Genomic DNA, 16,911 nt, shown 5'->3' on the forward strand with positions numbered 1-16,911 from the left:
GGATTACCTTCAGGACAAGCTAAAATCATCAGCCCGGAGGTTGGGTCTTGGGCGCAGTTGGGTGTTCCAACAGGACAATGACCCCAAACACATGTCAAAAGGGGTACCACTGACTTATACAGCGTCAAATAGGTGCTAAAAATTGTGAGTTCAAATATTTTATTTTTTCACTGTTTTGCTATTTCAATTTTGACAGTACCACATAAGATATGTTTTAATTGCTGATGCGTTTTAATTTATTTTTAAATGCGCCAGAAAATAACCCGTTTTGTACACTATTGATGTGATCCAATGCTCAATAGGGCGTAAATGTGTTCCCCTATGTGTTCCTTGGGGGGGCGGTGTATCTCGGTTGGTAGAGTGGCCGTGCCAGCAACTTGAGGGTTCCAGGTTCGATCCCCGCTTCCGCCATCCTAGTCACTGTCGTTGTGTCCTTGGGCAAGACACTTTACCCACCTGCTCCCAGTGCCACCCACACTGGTTTAAATGTAACTTAGATATTGGGTTTCACTATGTAAAGCGCTTTGAGTCACTAGAGAAAAAACGCTATATATATATATAATTCACTTCACTTCACTTCACTTCACTTTACTGTACAGTATTTCTCCAGCAATGGTCATGTGGTGACATCAATTATGGTAATCATTGAAGTCGGACATCACTGAAGGCCTAGGTGGGAAACGCACGGCCCGCCACTGCTTTTTAGTGTATTTTAGCAGACGCATTTCTGTAAATAGTGTTGCCTAGTTACATGTGACAGACACTACATTTCTCATAATAGCAAAGAATCATTTTAAAATATCTTGAATCCAGACCTTGATCAAAATCACCACCAAAATGTAATCACTTGTGCCTGATCCCCCATTTCTGATATTTCCTGAAAACTCAATCAAAATCCACCCGTGACTTTTTGTAGCTATGTTGCTAACTGACAAACAAACGGAACAAGAAATCCCCAAAGGATACATCATAATAATAATAATAATAATATATTTTATTTGTAAAAAGCGCTTTACATTGAGTAAATAACCTCAAAGTGCTACAGCGTATTAAAAAAATAAAATAAAAACTAGAACAGCCTAATAGCTCGAACTAGTATGCATATATCTAAAAAAAGGCATTTTTAAAAAGAAGTGTTTTCAAGCCTTTTTTTTAAAAGCATCCACAGTCTGTGGTGCCCTCAGGTGGTCAGGCAGAGCGTTCCACAGACTGGGAGCGGCGGAGCAGAAAGCCCGGTGTCCCATTGTTCGTAGCTTTGTACTCGGAGGTTGGAGGAGGTTTGCCTGTCCGGAGCGGAGGTGTCGTGTGGAGGATTTGGGGGTGAGTAGTTCTTTGAGGTAGAGGGGGGCATTTCCATGAAGGCACTGTCATGTCCTTGCATGTTGGTGCTGCAAGAGAGTTCACTATATTCATGGGTTTCAGCAGCAGCGGGTGCATTTGGTATTTAGCGGAATTAAATCAACTGATTGAAGCCTTTTGTTCGTCATCCGCTCAGTTTGTCTCTGTGGGTGGAGGCGAGGACACAGAAAGGATCAGCCTCCCAAAAAGCCACTGCCTGACCAGGGCTCAGAAAATCTGCAGAGACTCCTCCAACCCCCACCAAGGACTGAGAAAGAGGTTCCACAGCCTCCGTTGCAGAACCTCCAGGTTCTGTAACAGCTTCTTCCCTCAGGCCGTAAGACTCTTGAACGCATCATAATAATCCCCTCAATTCCCTCCCAAAAATGGATTAACTGGCTGGAATATAAAGACAATTTAACATACATCCATAAACGTGGATGCATATGCAAAAGTGCAATATATTTATCTGTACAGTCAGGGCCGGCCCGTGGCATAGGCCGTATAGGCAAATGCTAAGGGCGCCGTCCATCAGGGGGCGCCACGCAAGTGCCACAAATGTTGGAGAGAAAAAAAAAAAGAGAAAAAAAGTTGGTACTATTATTTCTAAATACAAAAAATAATCCCACGTTAATTAAAATACAAAGTAAAGCCTATTTAATAGAAATATTATTTGTTACAACATTTCCCCCCCCCCCCAGCACGGTGCGCCCCCTCCCTTCCCGTATCATGACTCTTTTTGGACGTCACCACATCAAAAAATCAACACAAGATGTCAAAACGACCAAAACTGTCAGGTGCCCAGGGAAGAAAAAAGAGAAAAGAAGAGGAGGAGAAACGAGAAAAGACAGAGGTAGCAAGTAGGTAACGTTAGCCTACATGAAATTATTTGTCTGTTACAGAATGTGATAGTAACCTGGCTTTTTAGCATTAAGCTAATGTTACATGAGTCGGCAATAGCTAATCAATAAATAGCTAGTTCTGTTTTAACGTCGGGTTAATATTGTGGAGGGGACTAAATTGTTATGGAAAATAATAATGTAACGTTAGGTAGTTACAGTACTCCCACCTTACATTCCTCTGGGACATTTGTATTAGATATTTTAAGCAGGTGTTTTTTGTTTACATTGTTATTGCCTTCTGGTTAGCTAATGTTTGCCCTGCAGGTAATAGTCACTTTTCCACCCCTTTATATATTAGGTATAGTTGTAAGTAAAAAAAAAAAGGTCAAAGACAAAGCTATTCGGTTTCTTGTGAGTATATACACTTCACTGCCGATGTGGGGGGCGCCACCTAAAATCTTGCCTAGGGCACCAGATTGGTTAGGGCCGGGCCTGTGTACAGTAATCTATTTATTTATATCTGCACCTTATTGCTCTTTTATCCTGCACTACCATGAGCTAATGCAACACAACTTTGTTCTTATCTGTAATGTAAAGTTCAAATTTGACAATAAAAGAAAGTCTAAGTCTAAGTAACGTTTAGTAGAAATGATCCGTATCACCTCCAAAATCGAATCACGTCTCCCATTTCTGACATTTCCTTGAAGTTTTATTAAAATCCACCGAGAACTTTTTGAGTTATGTTGCCAACTAACTAACAAACAGGCAAACCCTTTCAAACAGAAAACAATATTTTGTTACATGTGATATTTTATAAAGTCAAAACAGTTATGAAATGTTATGAAGCCTCAGTGCTGCCAAGTTGTGCAACTTTCCATGGCGGAGGGCTTCCTGAAGCTGTCACCACACAAGACCACGACTGTTTTTTGGTTCCAGTGATCATAAGTCGTGTGTTTGTGTAAGAAGTGGGCTGATTATAGGAGTCTGATGTAGGAATACATATTAGCATTGGACATCATTCTCAAGCTCTGTCAGACATTTTTGGACCAGGACACTCCCGCTCTGAGCAACGAGTACAGTCTGGTTCAGTTGTGAAGTCTCCCACCATAACTGATCCCTTCCATCTCCATGGATATCCTTCGGGATCAATACGATGGCCGGTGATATTTGACAGCCTGACTTTGGGGTATGTTACGTCAGGGGCGTCACTAGCTTTTTAGGACACGGGGGGCTTAGCCCCCAGGAGATGCACAGGGTGCGAGTGAACGTAGAGCACGAGCACAAAACTTCACAAACGGCTAACAAAGACTTAGAAATGATTAATTGTTCTTATTATTATTTAAAAAAAAATGCACAGGACGAAATTAAATGCTCCCCGGGACGATGGCTTTTAACCATTTCTTTTCTTTTTCTTTTTATGTATTTATTAATTTTACATTTTATATTAAATGTCTTGGTTTTTCCTCCCTCTGAAAATCCTATGAAATGTTTAACAAGCCATCCTACAATAATACAGCAGCTATTAATGTAACAATACAATAAAACAAATATATTTAATGATGTTTTTTTCATTATTTTAACAATAGGCTAATGTATATTACTTTATATAGATTCTACAGGAAACACAAAACTTAAAAACTAAATTATTTACAATTGCACACACAAGGTTTCGTGCAGCTTCACTCATTGTAAAGGAAGATAATGTGCTTCGTACACCTGCAGGACCGCAAGCAAGGTCGCAGAGAAAATGCGGACAGGAATTTGAGTGATATAAATAAATGGGTTGTACTTGTATAGCGCTTTTCTACCTTCAAGGTACTCAAAGCGCTTTGACACTACTTCCACATTTACCCATTCACACACACATTCACACACTGATGGAGGGAGCTGCCATGCAAGGCGCTAACCAGCACCCATCAGGAGCAAGGGTGAAGTGTCTTGCTCAGGACACAACGGACATGACGAGGTTTGTACTAGGTGGGGATTGAACCAGGGACCCTCGGGTCGCGCACGGCCACTCTTCCACTGCGCCACGCCGTCCCTAATATGGGCATTTTCTATATGAACAAGTGGAATGGATTGAATACCGACTCACGAAAGGGGCTCTCTACCTTACGCTATGAAGTGAGGGGAAACTGAGTGAATAATAACAGGTTATATGATTTATTTAAACTAATATTCGGGCCGCATTATAATGAATTTGTCGGCATGTATTTGTAAAAAAAATATATATATATATACTGTATATAACACCAAATTATTTAGGGGGGCTTAAGAATATTTTAGGGGGGCTTGAGCCCTCCTAAAATAGGCCTAACAACGCCAATGTGTTACGTAAAAGGTGGCGGTTCCTTGCCATGCAGGGGGGGAATCAAAACCAAGCCTGTCTGTCTTCTCATTATAGGGATGATTAATGAATGCATGAAGCCTAGCTTGGCCACTAAGTCAATGTGGCGGCCAGCCGTCTGTACCAAGGGCGGTCCTGGATGAGGACTGTGAGGCCAAACGGGGGCCTTGTTGATGAACCCAGGAATTGAAGATCGCCAACCTCCTTATGCAGCCTTCATGGATCTAAAATCAGCCTTTGACTCTCTGGACCAGGCCTGGGCAATTATTTTGACCCGGGGGGCCAAATTTTGAGAAAAAATGTGTATCTATTTTTAGGAACACTAATACAAAACCTCACAATAATGTCTAATCAAAAGCTAAAAACGTTATGACAGACCGCCTTAAAAAACCGAATGGAATTTTACATTTTTCCCTAAAGCCATAACCATGGTGAACTCTCATGGGCACTGATTTTATAGTCTAGCACCTCTCTGTGTGCAATTTTTACTTTCCACCCACAGTCTGAATGCTTCTGTATATACTGTATGTATATAGTATAATATTTAATATTTAATAATGAAACAACACATTCAGAGCATTTTTTCTCAGGACTGGACTGTGCACCTTACCTCCGTTTGGACTATTTTTCTTTTCTTTCCTATGTTTTGCATATTTATAGACTGTCACACTCATACTGGAGTTGCTTTTAATCTCATTGTAACTGTGTATAGTGACAATAAAAGGCATTCTATTCTATTCTATTACATTTTCAGGGCAGCTGTGGCTATGAAAGTAGCTTACCACCACCAGGTGAGAATGAATGATGGGTTCTACATGTAAAGCGACTTTGGGTACTTAGAAAAGCGCTATATAAATCCCAGGTATTATTATTATTATTTTTTTTTTTTTACTGAATGACACAACCAGAATATACATGAAAATAAAGAATGTGGGATTTACAATATTAACTGTGAACGATAAAACACTGAATATTGACAACATATGAACACACCCTCTCGATCGACATTGTGGAAGTTGTGTCCTAGCAGCACCACTGTAGACACGGCACAAGAGCCAAGCGTGCAGTTTTAACAAAGTTTTTGATGTGCATATATTTGAGTCTAACTCTTTCTCCAGCAGAACGTGACTTTTCAGTCACGTCCGTATCCTCTCTCCCCTCCTGCTCCCGGCCGCATACTGTTAAAGACAACAGATGATTAGATTACCACGTACCACCTGTGAAATCTAATCACCTGCCAGCTGGGTCTCGCCGTCAGCACTGCCACGCCCCCGTCAGATGGTGCTCTGTCCTCAGCACCTTGGACAGAGGCGGTGACCTTTGCTCCTGCAGACAGCGCTGGCAACATCTCCCCCCACAGACATATTTTACAATCAAGCGAAACGCAATACAAATGCAACAAACAGTGAAATATGAACGCAAAGGATAAAAAAATAAACATCTACAATCTGATATATCACTAAGCTTTAGAACTTTGTTGTAAAAATCTCCTTCCGCGTCTGTCCCTGACACCCACATTTCAGGCTCTGGAAACAGTCTGTGGAAACGCTCCCCACCCACACTGCTTGGTGCCTCGTCTGAGCTTCTGTTATTACCATAGTAACTAATTAGATGACCATAGTAACTAGTATATCATGCAAAAGCGCAGATTCCAACCATTGCAATACTTTGTATAGTTCAAGACTTACGGTCATTAGAAAACATCACTGCACATCATAAAGGCAGCATGTGGCCCCCGGGGCCTTAATTTGGACAGCGACATCCTCTGGCTACTCTTACAAGGTATCGGAGGCCCAAGGAAGTCTGTTGACATCAGGGATCTTCACCCAAACACCACCTGCAGAGTACAAGCAGAGGGATGCATGTCAAATCCTTTTGCTGCCACCTCTAGAGTCCGAGAATCCCAGCCAGCTACGATTGCTCTCAGAGCGCAAGAGGAATTCAGCTTGCCCTAAAATGAAAATGTTGTGTTCACTTTTCATCGACTAAGTATTTGCTGCAACACATATTTAACTTTTGTTCAGAGTCTGCCACTTTCTTCTCATTCCTTCCTGTTGCGTCACATAATATTATGCAAAACTCACTTTTCTTTCCTATTGGTACTTGTCTTTGTGTATTTGGGATCTGCATAAATCCCAAACATTTTAAAAGCAAAGGGGGCATAGAGGAGATATTTATAAAACAATCTTGCCTTCTTTCAGACTTCCTCCAATTTTTTGCCCATTTTTTTATATTTTTCCAATTGGTTAAGTCAGCAGATTATCCATATATGGTAAAGTTGTACCCAAAAAGGATTGCGCGAGTCCGCCGTTGTCGTCCGACGATGTAGTCAATAATCTGTTTTTTTCTCAATGCTGTTGTTGCGGGGCAGACTGGCTCGTACATGCACATGCATACTCCGCTGTTGCAATTTCTAATACAAAGTAGCGTATATTTTGAACTAAATCTGTGAATAGACTCTCTATGGAAGACATGGCTGACGTGGCGAAGACGCAGTCAAAGTGGGGCCACGACTTGTCTGTTTCATGATGTCTTATTTATTTGGTTCTTATTTCTGTCATAGTGGTTTTAAAGTCTTATGTTTCTCAATATGTTATTTTAGAAACCTGCCTTGGTACTACAGCTGAAATTTTGCATGTATGCCAAGTCCGGCACATTTACACTGTTTATTTAAGTGTTGATTAATGTACACTCTACCAATATAAATAAATGAAATACAATACAATATGTAAATAAGACCGCCCACAAAACGGCGCATCCCGAAGAGACGGTCAGAAAGCGGCTTGAAGACGATCTGAAAAACATAATCTATGCAACATTTTGACCAAATAACCACCATTACATGTTATGTAGACCACAAGGAAGTCTTTTACATGTGGAAAACAAAATAACAATATGACCACTTTAAACAGCGTTGAAGCTGAACAATGGGGAGCATCAAGAAGGTTTTTCCACTGCAGCTAAACTCGACAGTCATTGGATGGTAGTGTTGTCCCGATACCAATATTGTGGTACCGGTACCAAAATTATTTCGGTACTTTTCGATACTTTTCTATATAAAGGGGACCCCAAAAAATTGCATTATTGGCTTTATTTTAACAAAAAACCCTAGTGTACATTAAACATATGTTTCTTATTGCAAGTTTGTCTTAAAATAAAATAGTGAACATACAACACAACTTGTCTTTTAGTAGTAAGTAAACAAACAAAGACTCCTAAATAGTCTGCTGACATATGCAGTAACATATTGTGTCATTTATCTACCTATTATTTTGTCAAGTGGCAGAAAATGAAATATTAATCTACTATACTGTTAATATCTGTGTAGGAGCCAAATAGAGAACCATACTTGAATCTATGTTTATTTTATTATTTTGAGTGGTTGATGTGTGTATGTCAGTGTGCACCCTTTGCAGGTGGTGGAAAGTTCCCACGCAAGCCTATAAGGGGCAGGAGCGTGCTGGGCGCGTGATTGGCAGTCGGGCACCAGCATACCGTCTTTGACCTCACCTGTCTGTAGACCTCGGCTCATTCATTTTGTTTCCCGAGTATTCTGTTCCTTGATTTTTGTAAATAAAACAATCTTCAATTGCGCTGCTGGATCAGTTTGAATTAGTGGATAGATAACGGGAAAAGGAAGAATTCGTGACAAGGAAGGCTGTGTATATGGTGTGAGTCAGACAAGATGCCCGCGCCACAAGTGGAACAAACATTTGAAACAAAGGGGTTATAGGAACAATCACTTTCAGTGTTTTATGCCACTTCAATCTGCTTACTTTCTCTTTTAACATGTTCTATCTACACTTTTGTTCAAATGTAATAATCACTTATTCTTCTCCTGTTTGATACTTTACATTAGTTTTGGATGATACCACACATTTTGGTATCAATCCGATACCAAGTAGTTACAGGATCATACATTGGTCATATTCAAAGTCCTCATGTGTCCAGGGACATATTTCCTGACTTTATAAACATAATATACATTAAAAAACAAAACAAAAGATGTGATGCCAAAAAATATCGACATAATCATGGTAGTATGGACTAGGTACGTGCCTGTACTTGGTATCATTACAGTGGATGTCAGGTGTCAATCCACCAATGGCGTTTGTTTACCGTATTTTCCGCACCATAAGCCGCCCTGGGTTATAAGCCGCGCCTTCAATGAACGGCATATTTCAAAACTTTGTCCACCTATAAGCCGCCCCGCCCCGTGTTATAAGCCGCATCAAACTGCGCTAAAGGGAATGTCAAAAAAACAGTCAGATAGGTCAGTCAAACTTTAATAATATATTAAAAACCAGCGTGATGTGGGCGCGCATGGAGTCGTATATCAACATGGACGGAGCTGCGTGAAAAAAGCCACCCGGCCTCTTCGCGTAAACTTCCCTTAACCACTCGCTCATCTTTTCTTCATCCATCCATCCCTTCGAGTTAGCTTTTATGATGACGCCGGCTGGAAAGGTCTCTTTTGGCAAGGTCTTCCTTTTGAATATCACCATGGGTGGAAGTTTCTGGCCATTAGCATGGCAAGCTAGAACCACAGTGAAGGACGACTTCTCATTCCCTGTGGTGCGAATATTCACCGTACGTGCTCCCGTTGTATCCACAGTGCGGTTCACAGGAATATCAAAAGTCAGTGGAACCTCGTCCATGTTGATAATGTTCTCTGGCCGGATCTTTTTTTCAGCTATCTTGTTTTTACAATATGCACGGAAAGTAGCCAGCTTTTCTTGAAAGTCTTTAGGCAGTTGCTGTGAAATAGTAGTCCGTGTGCGGATGGAGAGATTGCGTCTTTTCATGAACCGGAAACCTGTCGCTTAGTAGGAGCCATTTTGTGGTCTTTACAGATGTAAACACACAAATGAAATGAAACGCAATATCCGGGGGCTTCTTCTTCTACGGGGGCGGGTGGTTGCTTACAGTAGAAGAAGAAGCGCTTCCTCTTCTATGGGGGCGGGTGCTTACCTTGGCGGTTGCTTACCATAGAAGAAGAAGCGCTTCCTCTTCTACGGGGAAAAAAGATGGCGGCTGTTTACCGTAGTTGCGAGACCTAAACTTTATGAAAATGAATATTAATATTAATCCATATATAAGGCGCACCGGGTTATAAGCCGCACTGTCAGCTTTTGAGAAAATTTGTGGTTTTTAGGCGCGGCTTATAGTGCGGAAAATACGGTACATTTTGACGCAGGTGAGCTACGGTGTGTAGTGAAGCATGTTTAGCTATTCCTCGTCCTGCTGTGACAATGATACTTACTTTATTTGTCGCCATGGAGACCAGGATTAGTGATTTAGAAGTAGCTAAAACACTTCCGACTGTGGATGGACGTTAGCCGCTAGCTACCTAGCCACGTCTTAAAGCATGTCTTCCTGAGAGTGTTTCAGTGTTATTACCTCACCTTTATCGTCACTTTTTAAGCCAAAATGCGTCCGTTCTCCCTTTTCCGTCGACACACTGTGTCTGCTCGTAAGTACTCTGTGTGCGTGCTGCTGCCGAACATGCTCCTCTGCTCGTAAACCAGCACTTTTTAGAGGCGGTATAGTACCGAATATTATACTAATACCGGTATACCGTACAACCCTACTGTACAGTGCCAGCCTGGAGAAGGTCAGCACTGCATCCTCTATAACACCCTTGAGGCCCCCCCCCCCTCGGACCCCTTGACATAGGAGCGCTCTGCTATTGACGGATGACAAGTTTTCCTTCGCAAGGTCATCAGAGCGTCTGCTTGTGTGAACCCTCCAAAGAGCTTCTGACCCCCCCCCCCCCCCCCCCCCCCCATTGTGGTGAAGTTAGTCGGACAAATTTCGCGCCCCCCCCCCCCCCCCTGCAGGGTCTCTGCTGGGGGAGCGGCGCCCCTCTCATCTGCCTCTTGTTATGCTTTGAAACTGTCCACCGTTAGAAGTGTCAAAGGATGGAACCGTCTGTTGCGTCGCCAGGCTGAGGGCGGCGCGCTGACATTTCTGTTATTTACACGCTGCACTTGCGGTTCTCTCCCTTCGAGACGACTTTAGAACGCCAGAGATGTTTAGTATTTTTCCCCCTTCTTATTTTCACCCGGCGGGCTCTAGAGTTACACGGCGAGCGCTAACATCGCCTCCAGTGGATGGATACCAGAGTCGCTACGCAACCTGCCCGTCTCGCGCCCAACCTTTCGGGGGCGTAGAGAAAAAACAAACTCTGCTGCCGAGAGGTTAACCGCGGCCGTTTAAAGGGCGTTTCCATGTTTGCTGTCATGTATATAATGTTTCAGTGTCAGTCAGCGAGGGCGCTCTCCAAAGGGTTTCTTTGCTCCACGTTCTCGAGCGTCATCTGCTCCAGCCGCAACTCGGAGCCACGCTGCATCTCAGCTGGCTTCCGGGAAAAGGGCCAATCCAAAGAAACTTCTCTTAAAGCGACCCTTCTCAAATAGTAGGGTGGGCCGCCCCGGGTCAATTAAGTCAAGTAATGTTTATCGTTTAAACAAAGAGTTCTTTTTTTTTTTTTCTTTTTAATTCTTATTATTGTTAGATTTATCTAAATGGAGTCACACCAAAGACTATAAAAATGGGAGCCATTACCTCCCTGCTTGGCACTCAGCATCAAGGGTTGGAATTGGGGGTTAAATCACCGAAAATGACTCAGGAGCGTGGCCACCGCTGCTGCTCACTGCTCCCCTCGCCTCCCAGGGGGTGAACAAAGAGATGGGTCAAATGCAGAGGACACATTTCACCACATCTAGTGTGTGTGTGTGACAATCATTGGTATTTTAACTTAACTTTTAATTTAAAAGAAACTGATCCTGTTAGAAAAAAACAAAATAACAAAAAAATAAAGTGCATCAATTCGTTTTAAATTTATTTATTTATTTATTTTTTATTTTTATTTTTTCTGTTAGAAACATAAAAAAAAAAGAAAAAAAAAAAATGCAGCACAATGGTACAGGGGTTAGTGCATGTGCCTCATAATATGTAGGTCCTGAGTTCGATCCTGGTCTCGGGATCTGTCTGTGTGGCGTTTGCATGTTCTCCCCGTGTCTGCGTGGGTTCCCTCCGGGTACTCCGGCTTCCTCCCACCTCCAAAAACATGCACCTGGGGATTGGTTGATTGGCAACACTAAATTGGCCGTAGTGTCTATTATGTGTTGCGAAATGTTTGTCTTTTGTCTTCCGGCGAGGGGGTGGGGAGGTAGCAGATAATTGAGAAGCACTGTCTTAAAGCGACACGAGCTGTACTGTGTGCGGTATAATGTGTCAATGGGTATTTAACTCCTTAAATTTGTCAGGGAGAAACGAGCGAGAAAACTGTGGAATTTACACTAAATAATAGAAATGGGTAAATGATGCCTCAGTGAGTGTATGGCACACTTACGACCTGTATAAACATTGCACTAATACGGTGTTTGTGCTTCGTACTGGTCATCCACCATATGCTGTATTTTACAATAACTATATACAGTCGTGGCCAAAAGTGTACATACACTTGTAAAGAACATAATATCATGGCTGTCTTGAGTTTCCAATCATTTCTGCAACTCTTAATTTTTTGTGATAGAGTGATTGGAGCACATACTTGTTGGTCACAAAAAACATTCATGAAGTTTGGTTCTTTTATCAATTTATTATGGGTCTACTGAAAATGTGATCAAATCTGCTGGGTCAAAAGTATACATACAGCAATGTTAATATTTGCTTACATGTCCCTTGGCAAATTTAACTGCAATAAGGCGCTTTTGGTAGCCATCCACAAGCTTCTGCTTGAATTTTTGACCACTCCTCTCGACAAAATTGCTGCAGTTCAGCGAAATGTGTTGGTTTTCTGACATGGACTTGTTTCTTCAGCATTGTCCACACGTTTAAGTCAGGACTTTGGGAAGGCCATTATAAAACCTTCATTCTAGCCTGATTTTTGACATGTGTTTAGGGTCATTGTCCTGTTGGAACACCCAACTGCGCCCAAGACCCAACCTCCGGGCTGATGATTTTAGCTTGTCCTGAAGAATTTGGAGGTAATCCTTCTTCTTTCATTGTGTGTGTATGTGTATGTATATATATATATATATATATATATATATATATATATATATATATATATATATATATATATATATATATATATATATGTGTGTATGTATGTATGTATGTATGTATGTATGTATATATGTATATATTTAGTTATATATGTACCGTATTTTTCGGACTATAAGTCGCAGTTTTTTTCATAGTTTGGCCGGGGGTGGGACTTATACTCAGGAGCGACTTATGTGTGAAATGATTAACACATTAGCGTAAAATATCAAATAATATTATTTAGCTCATTCACGTAAGAGACTAGACGTATAAGATTTCATGGGATTTAGCGATTAGGAGTGACAGATTGTTTGGTAAACGTATAGCATGTTCTATATGTTATAGTTATTTGAATGACTCTTACCATAATATGTTACGTTAACATTCCAGGCACGTTCTCAGTTGGTTATTTATGCCTCATATAACGTACACTTATTCAGCCTGTTGTTCACTATTCTGTTACGATCCGCTGCCCGGATCATAGTTTGTTTATGTTTGTGTCACGTGTTTTCAGCACCTTGAGTTTAGTTTGTTTCTGTTGCCATGACGGCAGATTGTACGCACCTGCCTCTGGTTAGTGTTCGGGACGCGCACCTGTTGCCCGGGCACTAATCAGAGGGCTTTTTAGTCTTTGCTCTGGCCTCACTCTGTCTGGCTTCGTAGTTTGTTCCCATACAACTGATAACGACAACTTAGATTTCATGCTATGCTATTTTTTCCTGCTAGCTCCCACGCTAGTCCTTTTGTTTTTGCCTTTTGCTATTTGCACGTCTTTTGTTTGATCCCCGTACGATTTATATTTTCAATAAATAATTTTCCTACCTGCAAGCTGTGTCCGAAGCCGTCTGCATCCTAGGGAGAACCACATCCGCATCACGATGCGACCACGCCGTTTCATATTCTTTATTTATTTTAAATTGCCTTTCAAATGTCTATTCTTGGTGTTGGCTTTTATCAAATAAATTTCCCCCAAAAATGCGACTTATACTCCAGTGCGACTTATATATGTTTTTTTCCTTCTTTATTATGCATTTTCGGCCGGTGGGACTTATACTCCGGAACGACTTATACTCCGAAATATACGGTATACATTTTTATATATATATATATATATATATATATATATATATATATATATATATATATATATATACATATATATACATACACACATACATATATATATATATATATATATATACATATACATATATACATGTATATATATACATGTATATATACATACATATATGTATATATTTATATATATATATATATATATATATATATATATATATATATATATATATATATATATATATATATATATATACATATATTTATATATATATATGTATATATATTCAGATCGACAATGGAGACAAAAACTGACGCCAGACACGATATGCCCTCTTTTGGCTTCTTTAAATACAAGTTGTCACTAGATGGCGCTACCTAAAAAAAAACACAGTTTGGCGCTTCACAGTCAAATGACTCAGCAGCTGCTTCGTTCACATGTTTTTTTGTTTTTTTCCCAGAGCGACCCACACACCGGGGCATCAAGGGCCACGGTATCACTCCCTGTGTTTCATAAGGCATCGACGCTTCAGTATCGTTTGGCCCGTCACTGGTAGCTGCTGTGAAATGGACAACCCCTTCCTTCTGAGATACCATCTTTTACCGCGTTTAGTGAGGCGAAGTATTTAGTATATTTTTGCCGTACCATGACAACCCATCTTACATGTCATATAACTTGTTTTTCCAAGAGCAAACTGGAAAGTAATTCATAGAAACGCACCACAGACGACTGTTATTAGACAGCTTTAGCACCACCGCCATCACCGTATATTACACGGTTCATGTTTCAAAACCTGCGAGCGGACGTCCCAGAATTTCAGCAGCCAAAATAAGGACTTGTGTGTGAAAACAACGATATCTTCCTCCGATTACGAGGCGAGTATCACCTGTTTGAATGTGTGTCCGTGCAACGTTTTGCCATGGAAGGAACCTCTAATGTATCTCCAATAAGTCGTCCACGTTATGAGGCAGCGCTCCGCCACAAGTCAGTAATTGCAGCTTTAAGACGTTTATAAAAGCTCTTTACCAGCAGCGGTAAAGTGCTGGTGCTTGGTGTTGTAAAACTGCTGTCTGTGACATCCAACCCCAGCAAGCTGAAGCATCGCATGTCCTTTTAAAAGCGGTCGGATTCTCACTTTAACTGGGGAACCAATCTTTTTATATATTATAACTAGGGCTGTCCCATTTAAAGTGAGGTGTTGTTTACATTTTATCAGATACTACAAAACCCAAAACCAGGGAAGTCGGCACGTTGTGTAAATGGTAAATAAAAATAGAATAGAATGATTTGCAAATCCTTTTCAACTTATATTCAACTGAATAGACTGCGAAGACAAGATATTTAACGTTCGAACTGGTAAACTTTGTTATTTTTTGGCAAATATTAGCTCATTTGGAATTTAAAGGCCTACTGAAACCCACTACTACCGACCACGCAGTCTGATAGTTTATACATCAATGATGAAATCTTAATATTGCAACACATGCCAATACGGCCGGGTTAGCTTACTAAAGTCCATCCATCCATCCATCTTCTTCCGCTTATCCGAGGTCGGGTCGCGGGGGCAGCAGCCTAAGCAGGGAAGCCCAGACTTCCCTCTCCACAGCCACTTCGTCCAGCTCTTCCTGTGGGACCCCGAGGCGTTCCCAGGCCAGCCGGGAGACATAGTCTTCCCAACGTGTCCTGGGTCTTCCCCGCGGCCTCCTACCGGTCGGACGTGCCCTAAACACCTCCCTAGGGAGGCGTTCGGGTGGCATCCTGACCAGATGCCCGAACCACCTCATCTGGCTCCTCTCGATGTGGAGGAGCAGCGGCTTTACTTTGAGCTCCTCCCGGATGGCAGAGCTTCTCACCCTATCTCTAAGGGAGAGCCCCGCCACCCGGCGGAGGAATCTCATTTCGGCCGCTTGTACCCGTGATCTTGTCCTTTCGGTCATAACCCAAAGCTCATGACCATAGGTGAGGATGGGAACGTAGATCGACCGGTAAATTGAGAGCTTTGCCTTCCGGCTCAGCTCCTTCTTCACCACAACGGATCGATACAGCGTCCGCATTACTGAAGACGCCGCACCGATCCGCCTGTCGATCTCACGATCCACTCTTCCCTCACTCGTGAACAAGACTCCGAGGTACTTGAACTCCTCCACTTGGGGCAAGATCTCCTTTTCCGGGCGAGAACCATGGACTCGGACTTGGAGGTGCTGATTCTCATCCTAGTCGCTTCACACTCAGCTGTGAACCGATCCAGTGAGAGCTGAAGATCCTGGCCAGATGAAGCCATCAGGACCACATCATCTGCAAAAAGCAGAGACCTAATCCTGCAGCCACCAAACCAGATCCCCTCAACGCCTTGACTGCGCCTAGAAATTCTGTCCATAAAAGTTATGAACAGAATCGGTGACAAAGGGCAGCCTTGGCGGAGTCCAACCCTCACTGGAAACGTGTCCGACTTACTACCGGCAATGCGGACCAAGCTCTGGCACTGATCATACAGGGAGCGGACTGCCACAATCAGACAGTCCGATACCCCATACTCTCTGAGCACTCCCCACAGGACTTCCCGAGGGACACGGTCGAATGCCTTCTCCAAGTCCACAAAACACATGTAGACTGGTTGGGCAAACTCCCATGCACCCTCAAGGACCCTGCCGAGAGTATAGAGCTATTAAGTCGTCTGTTTTCATCGTAAAATTCCACAGTATTCTGGACATCTGTGTTGGTGAATCTTTTGCAATTTGTTCAATGAACAATGGAGACAGCAAAGAAGAAAGATGTAGGTGGGAAGCGGTGTATTGCGGCAGGTGTTGTGCCGGATAACGCACATCCGCCGTAGAATGCACTCCTTGACTGTTGTGCCGGTTAACACAGCCGGTGTTTCATTGTTTACATTCCCGGAAGATGACAGTCAAGCTTTACCATTGGCTTGTGGAAAACTGGGACAACAGAGACTCTACCAGGAGGACTTTGAGTTAGATGCGCAGACATACCACTGATAGACACACACACACTAGGTGTGGCAAAAGTATTCTCTGCATTTGACCCATCACCCTTGATCACACCCTGGGAGGTGAGGCCGTGAATCATTTTTGGTGATTTAACCCCCAATTCCAACCCTTGATGCTGAGTTCCAAGCAGGGAGGTAATGGGTCCACTTTTTTATAGTCTTTGGTATGACTCGGCCGGGGTTTGAACTCACGACCTACCGATCTCAGTGCACACCAAACATGATTCCCGGGCGCGGCCACCACTGC

The sequence above is a fragment of the Nerophis lumbriciformis genome, linkage group LG16 (genome assembly GCF_033978685.3).
Source record: "Nerophis lumbriciformis linkage group LG16, RoL_Nlum_v2.1, whole genome shotgun sequence".
Lineage (NCBI taxonomy): Eukaryota > Metazoa > Chordata > Actinopteri > Syngnathiformes > Syngnathidae > Nerophis > Nerophis lumbriciformis.